Source organism: Dipteris shenzhenensis, chromosome 19 (assembly GCF_047967505.1).
Source record: "Dipteris shenzhenensis isolate YYH24624 ecotype China chromosome 19, Dip_SZ_1.0, whole genome shotgun sequence".
Taxonomy (NCBI): domain Eukaryota; kingdom Viridiplantae; phylum Streptophyta; class Polypodiopsida; order Gleicheniales; family Dipteridaceae; genus Dipteris; species Dipteris shenzhenensis.
The window spans coordinates 29,686,794-29,713,462 of record NC_141614.1 but is presented as its reverse complement, the minus strand read 5'-3'; the positions used below and the strand labels follow the sequence as shown (position 1 = coordinate 29,713,462).

The window sequence follows — 26,669 nt, the reverse complement described above, 5'->3', positions numbered from 1 at the left end:
GACCGCTCCACTGAGGTGCTCTACCTGTACCTCTGCTTTTATCTAAAGCTATGAATGCTTGATCATTAGAGTGACATTTGCATGCGTGAATGGCTTGAGTCCTAAGTTATTCACCAAGTAACACTGACTGTAGCTCTTCCAGTGCTGAATCTGTTGTTGAATGGCAATACTCTGGACTTGATTCTCATGTCCCTCTCCTAGTCATTTAGGATGACTTGAACCATTTCTGTGGGATTCATAGTCTCTCATACTGCTGCGAGTTGATTGTTGTACTACTTGATTTTAAGTACGTAAGCATGACCAGTTTCATTGCTGTTGTGGAAACTTTGGTTGATCTGGTTTCTCAGTGAGAATCCTGGAAGTGTTCTTAGACTTGTAAAGAGCTGCGAACATATCCCATGATTCTTTGGATGTCTTCATTGTGTTGAGATGTCCTAGCATGACTTCTTGCACATTCTACTTGAACAAGTGATATGCATATTTGTCTTTCTTGTCCAATTTCGCCTATGCTCGGGCAATGGCAAGATCTACTATAGATGTGGACATTGTTGGTGCAGGTGTAGATCTTGCTGCTTGTGCTGAAGCAATGGTGGGAGTTGATGCTGTACCGTCCGATGTACCGTCCGATGGTTTAGGTATAGACCCATTGACATACTCCATTTGTCTTGAAGTACAAGATTTGTCTCCATTCGGTATTTCTATGTGTCGTACTTTAAATTGTCCACCTTAGCAGATGCCTCCAAATTGAGGTTGCTAGTGGTAGACATGGTGCAAGAAAATGTACTCTACAGGTTTGTGAAAATCACGGTCTGAATCAATTGCAATATCTGAGACGTCGATGAAGATAGGATTGTAATATATAATCCAATATGTTACAAAGATTGTGGCAAATAATGTCGAGAATAGCCAAGAGGCTTTACAAGGCTTGAATAAAGTGCACAATGTCAGAAAATAGCCAATGAAATCTTTACAATGGTGGCATGGGAGTGTAAATCAAATACTATGCAATCTACCCGCGCTGATCAATTGGCCAATGTCTCTGTAAACTCTAAAGTCTACTCACTAATGCGTGGAAGGTCAAGTTTCAAGTAATGTGATGATGTGAAACCTTATGTGAGCGTAGGGACTGACTTCTAGTAGGAACTATTTGGGAATTTTTGGGCATGGCTTTGATTGGCTGCTTTGGAGTTCTCTCCTCTAAGGATGAACTATACTACTTTGATCTACCAACCGTTGAGCGATGAAAAGCAAAAAATAATTCCCTTTCTTTTCTTTGTTTTAGGTGATGGGTCAAATGCGTCAATGTAGAGGCTTGTGTGCATGCAAGAAGTGGATTTGATTTTGAGCCTCAAAAGTCTATGATACTTACACCTAAATATGTACATGTTGTGACAACTGCGTAGAGCACAAAAAATTGAGTGTTTTTCCTTTTTGGAGCACCCTCAAATTCTTCCTAGATCAAGAGATACACCTTGATCTATGTGGAGGGGCAAGAAAGGATGAGGTGATGATGTGGCAGTTGGAGTCACATACAAGACTGTGCCTATAGAGAGGTGTGCAAATGGAGAACTGGCCAATGGTGCCTGTGTAGAGGCAACCGTGCCTGCCAAGGGACTACCACGTGTTTGTGCTGAGGTGGCAAGGTGCATGGAAGTGATGACATCCTTTGTGATGTGTTAGATGACGGTATACTGATGTGGCACAGTGACATGTCAGCAATGACATGGCAAGTGTGATTGGGATGCAGATGTGGTAGGATAAGATGTGATGACATGGTAGTAGCTCTATGGTTGCCACATGGTAAGATGTTCACCAACCCTATCCAATAAGAGTCCCTCACCCCTTTTCTGCTCCAACCCTCATTAGGTAACCTCCTTTGTCTCTATAGTGATAGAACCTAGTAACATGAAGAATAAGTTCTAGGCCTTGCCAATTGAAGCCTACCATTTGGCCACTGAGTTTTAAGCAACAACTTTTTTGTGAGCCAAGGCCACCATGAGGACTCAGCAAATGCAAATTTAAGGTGAAATGTTGACCTTACGTTACAAGCCAACTTGATTCAAGGGCACGTTAGGTTACCATGGACAACTTGGATGGAGACCATGCATGAAGGCACCGCTGGAACCAATCAACCAAGAAATGTTATTCCAAGTTAATAGGAAAAGCCAACACAGGTTACACTGAGGAACCAACTGTTATCAGGTGGTTTAGCGAGTTTTGAGGTCTTGTTTAGGAAGGCAGTACATCTCAACCACTTTAGTTTCTAGGTACTTAGAAACTTAGTTTGTAGGTACCTGAGTTTGTAGGTCTTGTTTAAGAAGGCGGTACATCTCAACCACCTGAGTTTGTAGTTACTAAGAAAATGAGTCCAAGATAGAGCATGCTCACTCCAGATCCTCTAATTTGTCTTGTTAGGATCTACATAAGCTAAAAGGAGTTGAGTCTAGCTACTCTTAGAGAGTGTCAAGCCTCACCTAAGATGATCATCAAAGAGTGTCTGAGCATTGAGCCTTTAGCTACACCTATTTGTATCTAAGTGGTTCTATTCTATATTACAAGTGCTAGGTGTATCTTTGGATTTCCTTTCCATTCCTATACTGCTTGTATTAATTACACCTATTTAGTCACCCATTTCCACACGGTTTTTCCCACAATATAGACCCCTTGATAGATTTCAACGTCTAACTCTACATTTTGAGCATCCTGTAGTCTTTTCACAAGGAGAAATCAGAGGAGTGGAAGAGATGGAATCTTCCTTTAAGCATTGTGCCTACTCCAACAACCAAGGGGTGATGAATCAAGACCATCAACACACCTTGCACTTTAATTCCTTTGCCATCTTGGATGCCACCTTTTTTTGTTCTTTCCAATTGATGTTTTTTTTTGGAGGTGGGTCATTATCAATATTAGGTACTTTTCCTTGAGACCTAATAATGGCATTTGTGTTGATTTTCTCCATTGCTTGAGCCTCTACATGTACTTCTCAACAATACGGATCAATCTCTCATCTTTTAGCATTGCTCTTGAGTAGCTTGATGTGCTCCAACCATAACTTGCATTTAGCCTTGATATGCCCATCTTCTTCACAAAAAGGACATCTAATCCTCGGTGGTTCTTGGTCTTGGCCTTTATCACCTATACCTTTTCCTTTTCCCTCCCTTTTCCTTGACTTTGCTTGGGCCTTGGAGGGTGTTCAACCTTGGTTTTAGTTTCTTATGCTGCCTTGTTGACATTTCAGTGTGTTTCTTGGCATACCAACATTTTATCTGATCGTGCCTAAAATTTGAACTTGTTTCTACATTCATCTTTAATCTGGGTATGTTGAAATCACTTATTGCACCATTTCTCATTGGCTTCGGGTCTTCCTTAGATACCAAATTCTCACAAATAAATCTTGAGACTTGACTTAAAGTTATCTCTTTCAATTGAGGTGCTATCTTCATCCCTTTCTTCTTTTTCTTAGGCTTTCTTGCACCACTTTCCTCCAAAGCAATAGCTCAATTTAGGAGGTTGTCATATGTCTAGGTTGGATTCACAATTTCAAAGGAGTTTTTGATTGCATTCTGTACTCACCTGATCAATGAGGGCCTGCATTTGAAGGCACAAAATCTTGGATGAACTTGTTCTTTTTCTACTTGAAGTCACTCAACTTGAATAAAAAATCTTCTTCATTGATCTCCTTTTTTAATCTTTTGAGAAATGCCTTGAACATGTATTGCCATTGAAAAATCACTAATTGGAAATTGGTTGAACCCATCTTTGAGCTATCTTGACCACGATACATGGGAAATAATTCATGTACTCTTCGTTGGCCATTGCTCTATCAATATCATAGACCTACAAGAATCTCTGCAATTGGTTGTAAGGATATTCTTCCTTGAATCTTGTCCTTCTTCAGGTCAGTGATTTGGGGAGGGCTATTGAGGTTGAGGTTTGGGTTGTTTGGCATGGTGTTGCTTTGTCGATGGCATTGTAGGCCTTTTTCCCATCTCATCAAGTTGCTTTAGCTTGGCATTTCACACATAAAATAGTTCCCAGTGGTGGTGAGAGTGCCATGCATTGATGGATTTTACTCTTTCTATGATGAGGGAGCCATTTATGTGGAATAAAGCAAGTATCTCTTGGGGCTTTTATTTGTGCAATTTATTCATGGTGCTGAAAACATGTGGGGGCTCTATGCATGACTAGTGAGGTGGGAATTCCTCCTATATGCTTAGTTTCTTGGGGAGTGTTGAGATATCGAGCTCCACTCGTGATATGCTAGGGTGACCATTGTGCATTTATGTCACCGACTTGTTAGCTGCAGATGTAGTTAGTACACTGCCCATGAATAATAGTTGGATGACATCTATCTTTATGTACTCTAGTTAGTGGCTCAGTTAGTATGCCACCTTACTTAGCTGAGTTTGGTTTGAGACCCACATATAGGGTTCACCTATTCTTTTATACTAAGAGAGTTCTTTTGGCTTTCACAACTAAGAAGAGGAAAACTGTTTTCAGTGTCCACCTTTGTGTATATTCCCCCATTGTGTATGTGAGAAAGCTGCAAGTGAGACTCCTTCCTTCTCTCCCACTCTCTTCACATGGTATCAGAGCTCAGTTCATGGTAAGGAGCTCAAGAAAGCAAACCAAGTTCGCAGTGTCCTAGTAAGAGGATCAGTGTTGCTTTCCTTTGTTTTTTTTGAGTTTGGGAGCAAATCTCTATAGGTAGCATAGCCGAAAAGTGCAAGAGTGCACTGTCTCAGATTGGGACGCCCTTCGCAGTAGTGTAGCGAGAGGGCAGTATATGCTATAGGTAAGGGCAAAGCCCTTGGTGAAATTCTTTTTTTGATTCGAGACCATTTTAGGGCCCGTTTTGGTGGTGGAAGTTTTCCACAGGCACTCAGGAAAGTGCCCTGTTTTTGTTGTGCGACCACTATTCTGCAAGTCGATGAAAAGTTATCGTAGAAATTACATTGTATGCCTGTGTGCAGAGATATTGGGAGTGATAGAATCATTCTTATCGCCTGTTGATGTATAATCATGTGCCAGCCTTTAAATTCTTGCAACTCCTATTGATTGGGAACATTAGGAATAATCGGTTCTTGTTCAACTCCAGTAATGAACTCCCAGCCTTTTCCCTTAAGGAAATTCATCATTCTAAACTTCCATGCTTGGAAGTTGTTCTTGTTAAGCTTTTCAGTGACAATCTGTGAAAGAGCATCAGACGCCATTACAAAACACTGCAAAAAAACAACACTTCTGCCTCACAATGGCAAATCTCCAAAACTAAAAGAGTGGTATTTGACCACACAATAAAGGTCGCTTGATAGCAAAAGGGAAGAAGAAGGGCAGGATGTTTACATTGGATGCGGACATGCCTGAATTGAGTGTTAAATAATCAATAATTTGATCTGCAAGACTCGATTTGATGCCTCGAGCCTTGATCATGTTCTGGAAAGCCTGCTTTATATTTGCGTTCAGGTCTCTGAAAGAAATGCCATGGACAAAAGCTACGTCATAAAAAACAGAAATTGTAGCTGTATTTTTCGTACTCTGAGGAAGAGTATTATCTGGCATAAATGCATTGGTCATGTTAATGTACAGTGACTTAAATTAATGCAAGCCCAAAATATTATTGCATGATTGCCTAAGTTCAAGGTTGCAAAAATGCATAAGGTATGTGAAGCCTGTCAATTTGGAAAATAGGCAAGGAAACCATTTCTTAGACATGTTCAAGAGAGTAAGAGGCCATTGGAATTAATCCACTCTGATGTGTGGACTACTAAAGCTGCATCTATTATTAGAGGCTGTCATTATTTTGTCACTTTTATTGATGACTACAGCAAAAAAGTTTGGGTGTATTTTATGAAAAAGAAAAGTGAAGTGTTGGGCATTTCAAAGCTTTTAAAGCTATGGTTGAAAAAGAAATAGGCCTACAAATAAAATGCCTAAGGTCAGATGGAGGGGGAGAGTACCTCTGGGAAAAACAGGCATATTGGAGAGGTATCTCGTGCCATGCTCAATGAAAAAGACCTACCATATTATTATTGGGCTGAACTAGTTGCTACAGCAGTCTACATAATGAACAGGAGTCCCATTGCAACAATACATGCATGACGCTAGAGGAGAGGTATACTGGTAGGAAACCAGACATTTCTCATTTGAAAGTTTTTGGTTACATTGCCTATGTTCATGTGCCAGATGAGTTGAGATCCAAGTTGGATCCAAAAGCTGAGAAGTACATCTTTATTAGTTATTCTCTGCGGCAGAAAGGGTATAGATGCTATAACCCTTCTACTTGTAAGTTTATAGTGAGCAGAGATGTTGTTTTTGATGAGATGAGCAGCTGGTACAAATGTGATTGGTGATGTAGATGTACAAAATGGTAATGTTGCACAAAATTCACAGCAGCAATCACAAAATATTAGTGGACTTGTAGTGTCCTCTAGCAGTGGTTCACATACTTCGCCATGGATAGGCAAATTAAGATCAGGAGTATCTCCTCAAAGCAATGCAGATAGTAGTATGCAAGTATCACAAAAAGGAAAAGAGAAAGTAGATCAGCCCATGGTTGATGTGGATGCAGGTCATTCTTATGTGGATGGTGAATCCAATGGCTCAGAACAGAGCCTTGATGATGAGTTGGGTATTCCTTCTATTGTTACACCTAGAGTAAGGAAGACAAGGGATGTTTTGAGAGCACCTGGTAATGAGCCTATTTTGCATAGGTCTACCAGAGCTAGATATCCTATGGATAGGCTAAAATATGATGGATTTACAACCATTCACTATGCCTATATGGTCAAAGTGATACATGAACCAGAACCCACATCTTTTGAGCAAGCCATGGGAAAAGAAAAATGGGAGAAAGCCATGGATGAAGAAATGGATGCCTTGGAAGCAAATGCTACATGGGAATTGGTGCCTTTGCCTAAAGACAAGAATGCAATTGGCTGCAAGTGGGTTTATAAGGTGAAGCACAATGCAGATGGTTCTGTGAACAGATACAAGGAGATTAGTTGTCAAGGGGTATGCACAGACATATGGCATTGATTATGAAGAAACATTCAATCTGGTTGCAAGGATGGCAACCGTAAGAGCAGTCATTGCTATGGTTGCATCAAAGGGATGGCCTTTACATCAGATGGATGTAAAGAATGCTTTCTTGCATGGTGATTTGCAAGAAGACGTCTATATGGAGTAGCCACCAAGTTATGTTCATGCTGTTCATCCTGAGTTTGTTTGCAGGTTGAAGAAAGCCTTGTATGGCTTGAAGCAAGCACCCAGAGCATGGTCTGACAAGATAGGATAGTATCTTGTCACTATTGGCTTTCAGATTTCCATTGCAGATTTCTCACTTTATGTGAGAAAAATAGAGAAAGGCATTATGCTGCTTGTCATTTATGTTGATGATTTGATCATCACAGGTGATAGTGATGAAGATATCCTTCATGTGAAAATGCTATTGAAGAAGAAGTTTGAGATGAAGGATTCAAGAGAGCTGCATTACTTCTTGGGCATTGAGGTGATTAGATCCACAAGTGGGATATGGCACTTGCAGAGGTAGTATGGATTGGACATGCTGTTCAAATATGGGATGACAAACTGTAAGCCTATTTCAGTTCCTTTGGAGCAGAATGTGAAGCTGAGCACAAATGCAGGTGAGCTTCTGGAAGACCTTACTATGTACAGATGCATAGTAGGAAGTTTGATTTATATGAATATTACCAGGGCAGATTTGAGCTATGCTATTGGGTTGGTAAGTCAGTTTATGCAGGCTCCAAGGAAACTGCATTTGGATGTGGCTAGATGCATACTGAGGTATGTGAAGTTCACATTGCAGTATGGACTATTTTATGAGACTAGGGTTTAGATACAGTTGCATGGATACACTGATGCTGATTAGGCTAGTAGTATTTCTGATAGACGATCTACCAGTGGATATGTGTTCTCTTTTGGGAGTGCTGCAGTCACTTGGAGCAGCAAGAAACAGCCTACAGTTGCCTTGTCAAGCACAGAGGCTGAGTACAAGGGTGCAGCAATGGCTGCATGTGAGATAGCTTGGTTGCATAAGCTACTTTATGATATGCATCAGTCTATAGATGGGCCAATTGTCATTTATTATGACAACATGAGCAGTATACACTTGGCAAATAACCCAGTCTATCATGCTAGAACAAAGCAGAGGTGCATTATCACTATGTGCGGGAGAAGGTTCTAGTAGGTTTTATTGATCTAGTTTATGTCAGCATAGAGGATCAGGTAGCTGACATATTCATGAAGGCATTGGGTGCAAAGAAGCTGCACAAGTTCAAAGACCTACTTGGTGTGTAGGAATTTGGATTGAGCTCAAGGGGGAGTGTTGAGATATCGAGCTCCACTCGTGATATGCCAGGGTGACCATTGTGCATTTATGTCACTGACTTGTTAGTTGCAGATGTGGTTGGTACACTGCCCATGAATAATAGCTGGATGACAGCTATCTTTATGTACTCTAGTTAGTGGCTCAGTTAGTATGCCACCTTAGTTAGCTGAGTTTGGTTTGAGACCACATATAGGGTTCACCTATTCTTTTATACTAAGAGAGTTCTTTTGGCTTTCACAACTAAGAAGAGGAAAACTATTTTCAGCCTCCACCTTTGTGTATATTCCCCCATTGTGTATGTGAGAAAGCCGTAAGTGAGACTCCTTCCTTCTCTCCCACTCTCTTCACAGGGAGTTCATAGGGTAGCTGACTCAGTCACATCACCTTTGAGTCCTAGGTTGAAATCGATTGTACCTACCTACATGTGTGAAGATGTACACACGCCAGTGAGTGCTCATGATATAATCTAATGCTAGCTATGGAAGACTTGGGGCTCTCAAATCTTCATTATTATCAGGGATGGTTTGTGTGTTGATGTAGTGGCAGTTTAGTCGGCTCCCATTTATTATTGTGGTGAATTGGACTCTGTCTAGTGTTTCTAGTAGCACAACTCCAATTGGATTTTCCCCCCCAAAAAAAAACTCCAATTGGATTCATTTTTTAAACCCTATATGGCCCTAGATATTTGAGTTTGACCTTGTGGACTTTGGCATTATATAGTAGAACTAAGTCACTCACCTTAATCCCTTATCCTTGAGGCTTCAATCAAACCATGTCTTCTATACAATAGAACTAGGTCACCTTCCTTGATCACCTTATCCTTGAGGTTTCTATCAAACCATGCCTTCCTTCTTTGTTGTTCTGCTATCATGGCATGGTAGGAAATGAACCTTATCTTTGTATGCTTTTCTAGTTGATAGAGCCTTTCCTTGAGAAACTCATGGTCTCCCATGCATTCTTATACTGTTATGCATAGGTTTGGTATTACAAATTCCAGTGGGACCATTTATTCAAGGCTGTACACAATTGAAATGGTGTAAATATTGCTCGAGCCTTTTGTGTGGTTTGATATGTCAATAAGGCTACATTAAGCTTTTCTACCTAACCAGATCTCTTGGGCTCCACTATTTTGGTGAGGATAATACATAGTACTTTGTTGGTGGACTCACCTTGTGCATTGCCTTGGGAAAATTAGGGTGTTCTTTTTCTGTGGATACTCATAAAGCTAGACAAAAGTTATTGGATTACATCCTTGACAAAATGTATGCCTCTATCTGACACAATTTCAATGGGGCATCCAAATCATGGCTGCACATAGATCTGATCCCGAGGATTGGATCTATGTGCAATATTTCACACGGCTACACACAAAACCAATCCTGGGGATCAGATTTGGGTGATGATTTGCAAATTCAAAAAAATAATCAATTATTCTATATTATGAAATATTGTAAAGTGAAATTCAATGAATTTGAGAAAGAATCTAAAGATTCCACTCACTTTGTGGATTTTTCTGCCATTCTAGATGCTAGGTGGGATTTGGTAGGGTGTCAGAGTTGGCAAGAGGGGGACTAGCTTCTAGGGAACAATGAATAATGAGGGATAAGGGTTTAAGATTTGGATTTTATAGTCTAAGATAATTAGATCCTCCTCCATTACTATTTCAAGTCCAAAATACGAAAAAAAGGTTAAAATCTCATTTGTATTTTTGGGCTCAAAATGGATAACTTTTTTGGGTGTCCTCAGTATTCATGGGCCATGCCAGATACTAGAGAAGGTTCATACTTAGGTATGCCATGATTGCAAGACCCCTTTATAAGGTACTTGTGAATTTCATGTATGTGAAAGAATGCAAACAAGCATTCAAAACCCTCAAGTGGAGATCGATTACATCCTCCCATACTAATGGCTTCGAATTGGGACATTGAATTCCATGTGCATACAGATGGTTCCAAATATGTGGTAGGGAGTGTGTTATGTCAACCTAAAAAATACAACAAGGACTACCCAATCTACTTTGCAACAAGTAGGTAGTTGAAAGACACACAGGTCAATTACACTACCACTTAAAGAGAAGCCCTAACTTTGGTCTAGACTGTAAAGAAATTTTGACATTATTTATTGGTCATTGACTTTGTATTTTACATTGAAATAGCCAAGAGGCTTTACAAGGCTCAAAATAATATGCAAAAATGTGGGAAAATAGCCAATAAGGCTTTACAATGATGGCTTGTGAGTGCAAACTGAAATTATGTGCAATTTGCCCACTGGACAATCTAGCAATATCTATGAATACTCTAGAGTCTGCTCATCACTGATGTGAATACAGTTATTTCTCAAGATATGCACATGATGATGTGAAACCACATGTGAGCATAGGGATTGACTCTAAGTAGGTACTAGTCCAAAATTTTTGGGCATGGCTTTGATTAGTGGCTTTGGAGTTGTCTCCTCGATGGGATGAGCTAGTCTACTTTGATTTAGAGCTAGACCAATCATCGAGTGATGAAAAGAAGCAAATAATTTGTTTTTGTTTTGAGGTGCAGGGTCAAATGCATCGATGTAGAGGCTGGAATGTGTGCAGAAAGTGGATTTGATGTCAAGGCTAAAAAGTATAGGATACAATTTTTGAAATGTGCACATGATGTGATGAGCATGTAGAGCACAAAAGGTCGAGCGGTTTTCCTTTTGGGACCACCCTCAAATTCTTCTTGGATTAAGAGATATGGCTTAATCTAGGTGGAGAGGCCAAAAAGGAGAAAATGATGATGTAGCAACTGTGTTCACATGGAAAACTGCCCCTGGCAAGGGTGTGCTTGTGGAGCACTGTGCGAGGTGGTAATTGGTTGCACATGCAGGTGCCTGTGTAGAGGTACGTGTGCCTAGCAAGGGCTGCACACCACGTGGCAATTCTCACATGGTAACATTGATGTGGCATTGGTGACATGGAACTATTGATTGAATGCTGATGTGGCTGTCTGGTTGCAAGTTGTTATGATGTGGTTTCCTATGTGGTTCTGTGGGTTAGATAATGAAGGCTAACATGGTAGCTGACTGGTCAATGCTGACAGGTAGTCAGTGGCATTGCTGAGATGAAGTCCGTTTTATTGAGAAGGCATGTGTTGAGGTGCTTGGAGTCTGCAAGTCATGGAAGATGTTGGAGGCGATGTTGTGGCGCCAGTGAGAGCATCGGTTGGAGCCGTCCATTGTGGGTGGCTATGGCAAACATTGCTTGGATTGTGTGCCTCCTTTGGTCATCTGTTAGCTAGCTACTATAGAGGTGTTCTGTGAGCATTGCTCATACAAGCTCCTATCTATGAGGTCACAGGTGTTGTTCAAGCTTGTTCGTATGTCTGCCGCCCGATTGCTGTGGAGCTTTAGTCGATGGCATTCATTGTGCATGGAGCATTTGAGGCATTACAGCTTCTCTCTTTGGGTGTTGATTTTCCAGTCCATAGGTAGTGTTGCTTAGGGTTGTTTGTGTGAGCTTACATTGTATGAGATGCCCCGTGAGCCTGTGTTGCCGTCACCTTTAAGCTATTGGTCATTGTAGACACCATGATAGTCATTGTGTGAGTTGGCTATTAGATAGGCGTAGCTTAGTTGTAGTTATTGTTGTGTTCACTTAGGAGTTAATCGAGGCTGGGTGGTCGTGTGTCTGTTGGCTCGCTATAGAGAAATGTATTGTTGAATTTAGTTGTGTTTCCTTGCTTGAAAGTCACTGCCTCTTCTATGCTTGCTTAGTTATGGAGCTTCGTGGCACAGTCCTAGGCTTCCCTAAGTTGTAGATCTTTGTAGCAAGCTCTCTCTCTCCCACTAAATAGAGAATAGACTTCTCTATCTCAATAATTTTAAAGAACTATCTCACAATTGTCTCAATGGAAACACCTCTCTCTCTCTCTCCCACTGAATAGAGAATAGACTTCTCTCTCTCAACAATCTAAGAGAACTATCTCATTATTTCTTTTTGTCTCAATGGAAACATCTGTGTGTGTGTGTGTGTGTGTGTGTGTGTGTGTGGAAGAATAAACGTTGTAGTTAAAGATCTCTCAAGAAGTGAATCAAAATATCTCTCACAAGAAGGATCAAATGAAAGAAGCTCATAAAATGAAACCTCTCTTAAAGAACGGAATGGATGGATGGAAATTTCTCACATGCATGAAAAATTTCATCATCGGGATGAAAGAACAAACACTCATCAATTCACTCAATCTTTATCATGCTCTCACACTCTCAAGGATGTCACCTCATAGCAAAAGGTAGAACCGTGGTTTGATCCCATGAAAAGCTATGGAGAGAGGACAGAAGAAGAGTGGAGATGAGGATAGAGAGCATAGGTAGAGAGCACCCCACAAATGACTAACTGTACACTAGATTTAGTTCAAAATAATAAATATATACAAACTCCTTTAGGGTTAAGGTTACCAACCCTTGTGCCTTTTAGCATTCTATGTGTTGGTGCTATGCACATAGGATTACACATGATGTTGAAATGAATCCTTGACACAAGGGAGGAGTAAGGAGGAAGGGGAGGAGGAGGAGGAGGGAGGAGGAATAAGGGAGGAGGGGAGGAGATGGGAGCAAGTAGTACACTATAGTAAGGTCATGGTAAAACACTATAGTGTAAGGAAGCATGGATCCAATGGAGATCGATCATTTGAACACAATAGTGAGCTTGAACATTGAATCCCAAAGAGTGGTCAATTCATTCCATTGAGAGAGATTCATACATGGTCTCTAAACAATTTGTAGGTACCTCTAGGGTGGGAACTCTTTTGTGGGGGACCTGTTGGACAAGATTCCCTCCAATTTTTGGGGGGACCTCTTGGGTCTTTACACAAAGTGGAGGGAGCTCTTGAGTTCCTTCACAAAGTGGGGGAACCTCTTGAGTCCAACCACAAATTGGGGGGACCTCTTTAGTCCCTACACAATATGGGGGAACCTATTAAGTTGCTACATTTTTTGGGGAGACCTCAAAACGTGTAGGCTTTTAGTCTCTCTCTCTCTAGTTTATTATTTCTCTCTCTAGATCCTGATTTTGCAAGAATGATTGGATCTTTTCTAGAAAGGATTTTTGATATCCACATATATGATATTTCAAGATCAAGATATTACAAGCGGAGCTTTGCCGCTACTCTACACACATAATGATCTCATCTTCCTAGGTCTAGACTGCACTTCTAGCCATTGGTGCCAGAGGGTTAATACTTATGCTCAAAGGTATGTTTGACAAGCAGCATTCTTCTTGATTCTTGGATGTGTGATTGAGAGCGAGTGCATGACATGGCAAGTATTTCTATTATCATTAAGGGGCTCAACCCATTACAAATGGTTGTAACTATAGAATTGCTTATGCAACAATATGTTCGTGCAAACCTCACAATGATTTGACTTGGCTTGAGGCACAACTATCACTCAAAAGTAACATGGCTTGTCAAGCTCTGGGACTTCTATATAGACTCTCAAGGACTAGACAACTCAACCAAACCCATTCTACATTGGGTTCCCCACTTGAGTAATCTACCACTCTATCTAAATTTGTTGATTTCATGAACCAACTTCCTAATTCTTGGACAGAATCCTTTGTGAACTACTGGCACTGGTTGGACCACTTATGTGGCCTCCTTGTGCTTGCTCTGGCTATTTGGATATCTGCCGCTTGGGTAGCTAGAAGGTGGAACCCTAGTGCATGGTTGCCTGAAACTTGGGATGGCAGCTTTGGTGACCTAGGGTCAATAGCATGGCCATGTATGTGCTCTATATTATTAAGCCTTGGTCCCCCCCTAGACACTGCACTATACATGTGAAATTTATAAAGATTGTGAGTGGCAACTTATGGCTCCCTAGTTGGCTTAGGACACGGCCAACCTAGCACAAATCAACATTCTACAAATGGAACTTGATGCACTTTAGGTGGCCTTTATATATTTGATTGAGCCACGTGAGAAGTTGCAAGCCAAGCATGCAACACTTCAACTTCGGTAGTCTCCAATGCAATTTGATTTGCATTGGAGACTACCGAAGTTGAGCTTAGGAGACAAGGATGCATGTAAAATCACAACAATAGATAATTCACAACTTTGACATAACTCAAGCCATGGCATTTGCACTAAGCTTATTTGAGGAATTGAATAAGTTGTGAGTAGAAAATTCCTCCCTCTAGGTGAAGGTGGATACCCTAGAAGTTGAAGGTGGATACCTTGGAGCAAATCCAAACTCTGATAGGGCAACTACCAGTGCCATACAAACACTACAACAAGATGCCATGCCGACATGGTCCAGATGACCAAGATGATCTAGCAAGCCAAGGAAGCCCCTACTTTTTAGCCCCCTTCCAAGTTCCACACTCTAGCCATGTCTACAAAGAACATTGGTGCCAAAGCAGTTGCTGCCGAAGGCAACAGTGCAGTAGGGTCCAAGTAAGGAAGTACCCAGCCCACGCTGACAACAATGCCTAACTCTGATGACATGCATATAGCCTAAGCATTCTTATTATTGGAGACCGAGCTTCATCACTCCCAAGTTGTGCCTGGCCCTACATTCTTTCCATCACATCTTCTTCTCTAGGAGTGTGCATTGATAATGCAACATAGGCTTCTCCGTAACCTCATCTTCCAGTTTTTGCCGAGCCATTGCCCCTTGCCAAGGATGTTTTGCCTTCAACCCTTTTTACTCCAACAAATATTTTGCAAGATCTTCTTGACAAGGAGAAATTTTGAGTTTCTTATTATATCATGGACTTAATCTTTGCAATGGCTTGTGGAGAAGCCTCAACTCCACACACTCATTTGTACCAACTCCTAGCCTGAGTAATCCCCATGGATTATCTCTTGAATGACGTCTCCCTTTATGATTGCACTAACCATGAGTTTGACTTGGTAGTAAAGAAGCTAGATGACATCGGGTGATGTATAGGGTCGAGTGGCTGCCCATCATGCTTAAAATGTGTGAGTTTTCTAGGCCAATAGTGCAAACCTTGCCTACTTACTGTGCCTAACTTCTTCATCTCATTGAGTAGTTCCTAGTAGTCACCATCACTGAGGCCACCTTTATGTGGCATGCCTACTCAAAGTTTGCACGAGCCAAATCACAAAGTGGAACAAGCGACAAGTGCAGCACAAATGATACAAGTATGCACACCTAGGCCCTATGGATCTAGATGCAGTGGAAAGAAGAATGGTTCCGACACCCAATAGAGGTCCATATGGGCATTAATGGCCTTTATCCATGGCCTCCACCATTGGCCATAGGTAGCAAGGACCTAATTGGTCCCTACATTCTCTATGATCTATCCAGTGCACCTAGTTCCTCCTGGGCTTGTTTGTCTTAACCATCATCGATTTCCCTTTGTTGGAAATAGTGGACGGCCCCTAAACATCATAAGTCTTCTTTTGTAGCACCTTGTTGGCACTTTCATTTGGTCTAGCCACCAAGTTTTGAAGGCCAACTTGTTTTTCTATTTCGTGACTTTGTTCCACATCCAAGAGGACATAATCAATGTTAAGATGAGGTAAAATGTTGACCCTTAGTAATTTTGACTACCCAACATAAGTTCTTGAGTGACCAAGCACCAGGATTCCACCAACCAAGCGTCCAAGTGGTGAGACTCTGAGTGGCAAGGATAGGTAGGAGGAAACCATGCAGGTAGGCCAATTGGTAACAATGGATCCTAGATGTTTTGGGGTAGATTTTGGAAGTCAATAATTGAATCGTTCCTCAGCAACACTAGAATCAGCAAAGAGGAAATCATTCCAATCGAGGAAGATTTCAAGGATAAGGGAATGCATCCACTAACATGTCAAACATTCAATGCAACTACTCACAAGTTTGGACACTATGAAAGAGATTGCCATAAGAAACAGTACGATCAAGGCGATCAATCCAGCAGTAATTGAGGGAATTTTTGAGGCAGAGGAAATCATCGTGGTGGACATTCTAGTCATAATCATTTTGCAAATGAACATGGGAATATGTTTCTTGCAAATGAGGAAATGCATCAAATTGATACAGTGTACCCAGACAGTGTACCCAGACACTGATTACAATCCCAAAGAGGATTTCAGCCTATCAAGTCGACCAAGCGGAACAGGATCCTTGGTACATCGATAGCAGTGCATCATCTCACATGACAAATCATCAGGAATGGTTCATAGAAATGAAGCCATTAGAAGGACAGAAGAATGTCATCTACATAGCAGACAATACACCGAATCCAGTTCAAGGGACAGGTGTTATCCCTATGAACAATTTCACTAGTACGAAAGGATTGGTGAAAGATGTGCTCTATGTTCCAAAGCTCAGCAAGAACCTCTTGTCAGTAGGTCAAATGACGGAGCGCAATTATCGAGTCATCTTCGACGGAGACGAATGCACTATCAGAGATAAATCCAAAAGATGTCAACTACTAGTAGCAAAAGCTGTTAAGGAAGGACACTTATATAGAATGCTAGCCACAGTACCAAATAAGCATGCCATGTCAGCTCAACCGCAACAGATGCCACTATCTACAAAATGGCACAAGAGATATGGTCATGTCAACTTCAAGTACTTGTTAGATCTCAGGAATCACAATATGGCAATTGGGATTCCGAAACTACAGTTTCGTGGAAAATTTTGCGAAGCATGCTGCTTTGGCAAACAAAAGCAAACCAACTTTGTCAAAAGTACCTCTCATGCACGAGGTATTCTTGATTTGATACATACAGATGTATGGGGTTATGCCCATACCCACATCATCAATGGTTCACTTTACTACTTGACTTTCATCGATGACTACAGTAGATATTGTTGGGTCTACTTTCTAAAAGAGAAATCTGAAGTGTTTTTTAGATTTTAAGAATTCAAAGCCATGGTAGAAAACCAAACAAGCAGAAAGATCAAAGTCATGAGATCAGATAGAGGAGGTAAATACATGTCTTCAGCATTCATGAACTTTGTAGAAATCACGGCATTCAGAGACAATTCACATGTGCAAATACTCCTCAGCAGAATGCAAGAGCTGAAAAGAAGAATGGGACTTTAGCAGATAGTGCTAGAGCAATGCTTAGTGAAAAGCATCTTCCGAATCAGTATTGGGCAGAAGCAATAGCCACTGCACACTGTTTGCTTAATCGAACCGATACAAGGTATGACTCCTTATGAAGCATTCATTGGACACAAGCCACACATTGGGCATCTCCGCATATTTGGTTGCATAGCATATGCCCACATACATGAAAATCATCGCACAAAATTGGATGCGAAGTCACACAAATGCATCATGGTTGGCTACAATAAAGAAAAAAAAGCATACAAATTGTATGATCCCATCAACCGCAAGGTCATTATCTCTAGAGATGTAATCTTTGATGAGGAATCAAAATGGAAAACCTCACCTACACAAGAGATAGAAGTATCGACTTCACAATCATCTACAGAACAGGTTGATGAAGAAGAGCAAGAATTACCAAAAACACCCCAAATAGAGCCACAACAGCTCAGACGGTCTACTAGGGAAAGCAGACCATTAGCAGATTGACATATGCTCAAAAAGGTTAGCAATTCAGGTTGAAAACACCAACTATGCTCTTATGACTACCATCATGGCTACAAAAGAGCCAGTGTACTTCAAAGACGCAGTAGACAAGCTAGAATGGCAAACTGCTATGAATAAAGAAATGAGTCTATCTTCTCAATTTTGAGTTACAAAGGGGGGATAATTTTGTAATAAAATAAATCCAAAATCTAATTTTCTTTGACTTTGATTCTAGATAAAATTTGCAAATAAGATTAAATAAGAGGTTGAACATCTTGAAGGAGCTAGAAAATCTGAGAAACAAACTAGAATACAATATGAGATTGGGATCCAAGAGTGAGCCTCAGGAATCTGAGAATGAGCCCCTAAGAAATGTGGAAGATGCCTTTGGATATAGAGATAAAACATCTAACAATGTGCCTTCAGATTTTGAAATTGTCAGTTTGGATCCATTTCCAGTCTTACTATACAGATCCAAAATGGATAGAAATATGGAAGGGGCTATAGAATGTTGGCGTACTAGAATTTGCACCAAAATATATGGTTTCCATGAGGCTTGTCGAGATTTCGGGTGGCCAAGATGTGGTTATGTCTATGGCTAAACCAAAACCATTGATATCTATTGGAACAACAAAAGATTACTGAAAGAGTAGGGAGGGACCTGACAATAGATGAAATGGGTAGATGGATATGTCGATGAAGTAGACAACATCGGCATGATGTACTATCCACCAATTGTAGAGAATGTGCTAACCCAAAGTACTATGCAAATCTTGAAAAGAGAATACTAATTAGGTATGCAACGAAGATCTACTAAACCTCTCCCAATCTATGCATGGAAGGAAAGTAGAAGCTTAAAAACACTATCTAGTGCACTAAAGAACTTTGAGGGCACTATAGCTAGAGTTTGATGATGCTTGTGTTCATGAAAACGGTCCAAATGTTACTATTTGAAATAGCTTTGCTAGAACTAGAAATAGCAAAATAGGCGATGAACATATTGATGAAGATATTAATGAAGATAACTTGTGATTGAAGAAATAGCAAAATAGGCGATGAACATATCGATGAAGATGACTTGTGATTGAAGAATCTAAGTTGCGAGTACTGATGCTACCTGCTTGGATTCCCACAACACAAACAAGTTGTCATTGAAGCTTGGGAAGTACCTGATCTCATCAAGAATGGAAGGAGTAGGAAATTGGTGGTGGGAGGTGGATTCTAACTCGATGCCGGTGACCTTCGTTGGATTTTTGGCCATCAACAGTAGAGGTGCCACATCACTTTTCTGGCAATTTTGAGCATACTATTTGTGGCTGTTAGAGCCCATCCCTATGGACCCCCTACATCGGGTTCACAAGATGGCCTTGTCATTATGAGGGTCACACCTTCCAAAAATAGGAGTGCCATCTTCCAACAATGGTCTAGGGGTGCCTGAGGGTACCCCCTAGACCTTTTACAATTGTCTAGTGGTGAACCTGTAGCCCTCTGTGCAATCCAACCCTACCTAGCCCCACTGATTGTGAGCCAATTGAGAGGGGTATTGGGATGGGATGCACCACCTCCCCAACCTTTTGATAGCACCCTACAAAGAGAGTGTCACACCTTTTCTCTCCACAGTATGGGGATGGCCTCGTACCGGGATGCAAACTAAGCGATCACTTCGTAGTCTTCTATTTATAATTATAGAAAAACTTTGATCATACTACTTTGATCATACTGTGGGGATCAAATCTCCTGTGACCCTAGTCAGTGTAGAACTTTGTCCTAATGCCAAGCTTGCCCACGTCAGTGATACCTACTCTCAATATCGAGAGGGTCATTGAGATTGCTTCAAGTCTTCTTCATCCTTCTACACTACACAAGTAGAGTAGGAAAGGTCTTTTCGGCTTGGAGATATCCATGTACATAATGGGTGGGGATCTTTATTGCATTTAGGGCTTTTACAAAGTCATTATTTTTTGTCAGATTATAGTTTTGGATTCATAATACTTAGCCAATGTGCATTTGTGCATTGAGAGTATTAGAATGCCTTTTCCTTATTACTTTGGTCTGGTTAGCTAATGCATATTTGTGCGTTGAGTGTGTTAGAATGCCTTTTCATAGTTTTGCTTATTAGAAATCGTCACATGAGATGATAGTGATCCCCTACAAAGGCTTAGTATGTTTGTGTGTTCTCATGTATACATCTTTAGTCATATACAATCTTTGAATGAGCACATGTCTAATCTTTGAAGATCCTTAAATATATGCATTGTAGCCCCCTTGAAATACCCTTAATCCTTAAGACACATTTAGAATAGGCACCCAAGAAAAAAAGAAATAGATTGCATGAATAATAATTGTTGTAGCAGCCATCTATTCATCGTACTTTCCAAAATCTTTTTTGTACAAGCAAGCAAGCAACAAACATAATCATTCCACATTCCAATTAGCTACAATACCACATTCATGGTCACATGACACATTCATCCAAGAGACCACTTCATCATACCCTTAAACGAAAATATTAAGCCACCCAAAACTAACTAATGCTTTATACACACAAGTACTACAATGAAAGAAGGTTGCTCTAGAATTATGTTGCAAAAAGACAAACTAACTTAATGGTTTAGTTAAATGGAGTAGAGTGAATTTTCATGTGAATGTCCTCACACAACAATGAGAACACCATATGGATATAAAAGAAATGCTTACACAAGCACCATAAACAACATTTGTTTTTGCGAAAAAAGGATATATATTAAATTAAAAGAAAGAAAATTACAAAGCATCACTCAAAGCCTTATAGGCGATGGCAAAATGAACATTATGCTAGCTATAAAAGCTAGGTCCTGAAGAACCGCTTTAGCAACTGCTAATGGGAGCTTCTTAGGTGACTTGCGGTGATAAAAAACGATTCGATAGCCAAATGTTACGATTTACTTTAGCTGAATCCAATTCCATAACGCATACTGGCTCCAACTTACGTGACTCCCTTTTTAAGGCTCCCTACCCTCCATTATCATTTAATTGAAACTTCACCCCGCCCCCCTTTATCCCTTAGTTTAATCATGCCCTTGCTCTCTTTTCACCCCTGATTCTGTTCTCCACAACTATTTAATAGGAATTTTGATTTAAAGTTCTCTAGGTATGATGGAACCCCCAATAAGGCTTGCTTCCAAGTGAATAGTAAAGCCCAAATGTGCTTCAACATAAACAACATAAAGTGAATAGTAAAGGAGTGAATAGTAAAGCGCAAATGCGCTTCAACATAAACAACATTGGTTTGCAACCATTAAGAAAACTATAGTTTGGTTAAGATGCCAACAAACTGATAAAATGCACTCCACAAAAAGTCGAGATTAGCTGCAATCGGTTTAAAACAAGGCATTTTGTATGATTTTAGGCCAGTTTTATTCTGTTTTTGAGTACCACCACCTTGAGAGCAACAGCAAAATCTGAGAGAATGGGACGTGCAGCTTTCGTGTCTATCTTGTGGGTTTTAGATGATTACAGCCAGTATCATATTGCAACTAGGAAAAAGGAAGGTGAGAGAGTCTAATACTTACGAGCAATATCTTATAAAGATCAGATCAGCTCTTTGTTTCGAAACAAAGAAGCTTAAAGTTTATTGTATGCAGATGGAGCAGGTGCAGCTGTAGTGTTCTGGTGGAAGTCTCCTGACGATCCTTTGCAGCTGTACAACAACTATTTGAAGGTGATTTCTTAAGCAACAGGACAGTCTGTAAGATCGACGGTTTTTCGAGCTTTAGGAAAAATTTTTTGTCGCAAACCTGACTCGACTGGCACTTTCTTCTTTGGATCTGCTACTGTTCAAGTGCACCATTTTAGCACCAGCGCTTTATTGGATATTTTTATGGTGCTAAAGCACCTGCCCTGTCATGTCGAGCTTATTGAAGCCTTTATAATTGAGATATTCCATATTTCTTTATTGTTTACTTGACCATTGGCTATTGCAGAGAGGCACGATACTTCCACATTCCTGGCAAATCACAAAGGAAGCATTTTGTGTTCCTCGGCTGGAGTCAGAAGTAGCTAATGAGAAACAAGACAAGGCAGTGGTGGAGCCTGACAGTGTATTTCACATAGGTGATTTGGCTCACTTATTATGTTCATGAAGGATGGGAAATATTGATGGTATATCTACCTTGTATGAGTCTTCTGGAGGTTTGATACAGCTATTCTATGAGGGATGGCTAACTGGGCCGCTCAGGCTCTGGAAATGGACCAGAGACCCACTCGTGTATCCACTATCTTTTCACGTCTGCTGCAGAGGTGCATTGTCCAGGAAGACTTAGCAGTAGGCAGAGAACTACACAAACAGATTGTAAGAAGTGGACTTGAGTCAGATGCATATCTGGGGAGCTACCTGATCCGCATGTTTTCTTTTTGTGCGAGTTTGAGTGAAGCAAACCACGTATTCAACAAACTGCCCAAACCAAATGTGTACGCATGGAGTTCAATTATTTCTGCCCACGTCAAGTATGGACTCGATAAGTCAGCCATCAGTTTATTTCACCAGATGCAGGCATCAAACGTGCAACCCAATGGGCACATTTGTGTTGCAGTACTTAAAGCATGTGCCAGCGCATTAGCCTTAGGACAAGGGAAGCTAACTCATGCTTACATCATCAACAATGGTCTTGATTATAGTTTGTATGTTGGGAACACTCTGATTGACATGTATGCCAAGTGTGGAAACCTTGAGGATGCTCATGCAGTCTTTATCCAATTGCCGAGACGGGATTTGGTTACATGGAATGCAATGATTGCAGCATATGCACAGCTTGGACATGGCCGAGATGCTCTCTATGTTTTCCAGCAAATGCAAGAGCAGGGCATGGAGCCAGACAAGGTCACATTGGTTTGCTGTTTGAGAGCATGTTCCAGTATAGCAGCCCTTGATCAGGGCAAGTTAGTTCACATCTACAGTGTAGAATGTCAGTTTGAGTCTGATGGAGTTGTAAGTAGCACCCTTATCGATATGTATGCCAAATGTAGGAGCTTGAAAGATTCACAGACAGTGTTTGATAAATTGTTAGAGCGAAATGTTGTTGCTTGGACTGCGATAATAGCAGGATATGCTGAAAATGGGCATAGTTACGGGGCCTTCCAATTGTTTGAACTAATGCTTAAAGAGGGAGTGAAGCCAAATTGTGTAACATTTATTTGCATCCTGAAAGCGTTATCCAGCATAGCAGGGCTGGAGCAGAGCAAGCTGGTGCACCATCTCATTATTAATACTGGTTTGGAAACTGATGTCATGGTTGCTAGTACACTGGTTGACATGTACTCCAAATGTGAGAGCTTGGCAGAGGCCCGTATGGTATTTGACAGCTTGCAAGTTCGGAATTTGGTGACATGGAGTGCCATGATCGCAGGATATGCCAAGTATGGACATGGACAGGAGGTTCTTCACCTTTTTCAGCAGATGCAGCACGAGGGTGTGGAGCCGGACAATGTTCTATTTGTTTGCATTTTAAAAGCATGTTCTAGCACTTCAGCCCTTGACATGGGCAGGGCAGTCCATGCCAAGGCCATTGAAAGAGGATTTGAACAGGATGCGGTTATTGGCAAATCTCTCATTGATATGTACAATAAATGTGGGAGCTGTGACGATGCTTGTAAGGTTTTCAACAAACTGCCAAATTGTGATGTGGTAGCATGGAGCACCATGATCTCAGGGTTTGCACAGTGTGGTAATCATGAGTTGGCACACAAATATTATGAGGATATGCAAGACATTGGTTTGAAGCCTAATGATGTGACATTCGTCAGTCTTCTTGCTGTGTGCAGTCATGTGGGCCTACTCAATAGAGGCTGTCACCATTTCAAGTCAATGAGAGAAGATCATGATCTTTCACCAAAGATTGAACATTATATCTGTATGGTTGACATGCTCGGCCGTGCAGGTTTCTTATACAAGGCAGAGGACTTACTCCACACCATGCCATTTGAGCGAAACATTGTAGGGTGGACCTCTTTGCTTGGTCATTGCAGAACACGTGGCAATGTAAAGCTTGGAAAACAATGTTTTGATCATGCCGTCTCCATGGATAGCACAGGTGGTGCCAGTTATGTGCTTATGTCGAACATCTATGCTTGCTCTGGTATGATTGGTGATGCACAGAAAATAGAACAGTTGAGAAAGAGTACAAATGCATGGAAGAAGCCAGGCAAGGCACTTATTGAGGTAAATAAAATGGTGCACAGTTTCATTGTTGGAGATGAAAGCCACCCGCGAAGCAAGGATATATTTACAAAGCTGAAGGAAATGAGTGTGCGAATGGGGGAAATGGTTTGTATGCCAGGCTCGAACTCAGTAGCGTCAGCCATTTTTGATGAGGACAAGAAATATGCTGTGTGTGGGCACTGTGAGAGACTAGCCATAGCTTTTGGTCTCATATCCACACCAAGCGGCACAACTCTTCGAATATCAAAAAATCTGCGAGTGTGTATGGACTGTCATAATGCCACTAAGATCATATCAGAGATTGAAAAGCGGGAGATCATCATCGCTGATGCTTGCCGCATTCATCATTTCAAGGATGGAGCATGCTCCTGTCAAGATATTTACTGACAGCTCGACTGTTTCCTTTTTGGGGGGGAGCAAAGGGGGTGGGGGGTTTGCTTTTCTTGTGAAACTGTCTGGAGCCATTGAGCTTTTGTAGCAAACTTAATACTGAGATTGTGAGGTCTCATAGTATTCCATTGCAAAGGCAGATACAAAATGCAGCATGTTGAGTTGTCCTAGACTTGACGTGATGGTCAAGGAGGCCAGAACAGGTATACAAAGCAAAAGAATGGCTGCTTTGAGAGCACTCTTTCAATTTTCTCAAGAAAGAAAATACCTTTTTTGACCCTTTTTACCAAAAAAAGGAAAAAAGGTAACCTTTGTTGATCCTACTGGAAGGCATGCATACCTGGCAGAGCTTTTTGCAGATAATGTTTGAGAGAACCCTGGGTACTTCATCCACGTATCGTCCTGACCAAGGTATTGCTTTGGTACTTGATGTAGGAGATTTTGGGGAACTGTCCCCGTGCTCCTGTGTCCTGTGGCAGCTGCATGGAACCATTGAGTTTTTGTAGCAAACTGAATCCTCAGATTGTGATGTCTCATAGCAATTCATTTCAAAGGCAGAAAAAGCTGAAGGTCCCTGATTGTTTCAAAATGTAGCATGCTTAGGGGTCCCGGACTTCAATATGGTCGAGGAAGGCCAGGGCAGGCATGCAAAGAAAATACTGGCAGCTGTGAGAGCATTTTTTCAAATTTCTCAAGAAAGAAAGTAGTTTTTTTCTTCCGAATTAAGGGAAAAGGTAAAAAAGGTGCCGGAAGACATAGCATCGTCATCAGCTTTCAAGCATATGATGACATCACTAGGGGCACTAGTGTCAGCCATCAAGACTATCCAGCTTTCCTGCTAGTATGTTAACTAGCCTTTATCTTTAGACGGATTGGAGAGGCATGATAGGTTAATTAGCCTTTATCTTTAGACGCACGATAGGTTAAGGCACACGATAGGTTAGTGTTTATGGGTACAAGACTTCGACAAATATGAATTGATCTTCTCTGAATCAAAACAACAGGTCAACTTTGAGAGACACGCAGCTTGATCCTCTTTACAGCATATGATGGCATCACGAGGGTGTTGGAAATTAGATGGTCAGCTCCCCATGTGTGAGCTTGCGTATGAGGAGAGCATGGGGGGGTGGACCAGGATATTGTCTGTCATGTGGGCAGCAAACCAGCATAGGCTGCCAGGTGGGCAGCACATAGGCTGCTGCATGGGCAGCACACAGGAGCTTATCTAGATGTCAGTGGAGGCTGCATGGCAAGTGTCTGGAGCAGATCCAATGGATAGAAGGGAGTTGAACATTGGCACAATCATCTGGAATATTTTGGAGAAGATATGTGTAGGTAAGATACCGTGGAACAGGTCGCAATCAGACCAGGACACTGCAAGAGATGCTGGAACACGCGGCTGCTGCAGACAGCTGTACAGAACTGTTGGAGACTCGTACAGGAAAGCAAGGGCAGGTTCAGATCCAAGGCGGCTTGGATGGGGCAGACTGGCGACTACATGGTAGGGAGATCTGGCCAGCAAATAGGCTCGAGAATGGCTGGGACAGGGCAGAGGAGCCTGGGCCATTGGCAGACTGCCTTGTGGTGAGGTGGAACATTAAGGCAGCCAAAAGGCTGATGTGGGGCTGAATCCACAGACCAGCAGGTTGGCTCAACAGACTGGGTGAGTCAGCCTGTCTGGGACTGTCAGTTTCGGGGCCATTGGGCCCTATAAGATGAGAGCCCTTCGGGCTCATTCATCATCCAGTTTATGAGCAGATTGGAGCAGCATTTCAGCCAGGCTTGAGCCTTCATCCAAGGGGACTGGGAGCAACAAGGATAGACGCTGAGTTCTGCAGATAAAGAGCACTAAGGAGTCTTCATCCTTGGCTGTCTACCAGGGTAGCAAGGAAGACGGATCAAAGGGGGAGCTTGTGCCTCAAGATTGGCTGCCTTTCAGAGCAGCAAGGAGGTATTCCAAGCCTTACTTGCGGCTGGTTGGGAAGATCAGCTTGAAAATATGTTTGTGGGGTACGATGACGAGGCCCACATGGTTATGGTCTATTATGTATTGCATTGATGTATTCTACAATGAATGCCTGTTCGTATTAAATCACTCATGGAGTTTCTATGAAGTTTTGATTCTGAAATGCTATTTCAAAGATATGTTCTCTGTTCTGATTCGGAGGAGTCCTATTCCTATTTGGAGTCTTGTACCCCGTTAATACTAACCCATCACATGC

The 26,669-nt window shown here is 41.4% G+C and overlaps 1 pseudogene across 1 annotated transcript; it reads left to right on the top strand.

The window, feature by feature from the left end:
• Positions 1-21,198: 21,198 nt before the first annotated feature.
• Positions 21,199-24,444, top strand: LOC147890324 (pentatricopeptide repeat-containing protein At3g12770 pseudogene; annotated as a pseudogene). The gene is made up of 3 exons (XR_015542709.1): positions 21,199-21,391; positions 21,485-21,561; positions 21,824-24,444. The product of XR_015542709.1 is annotated as a pentatricopeptide repeat-containing protein At3g12770 pseudogene (transcript).
• Positions 24,445-26,669: the final 2,225 nt, after the last annotated feature.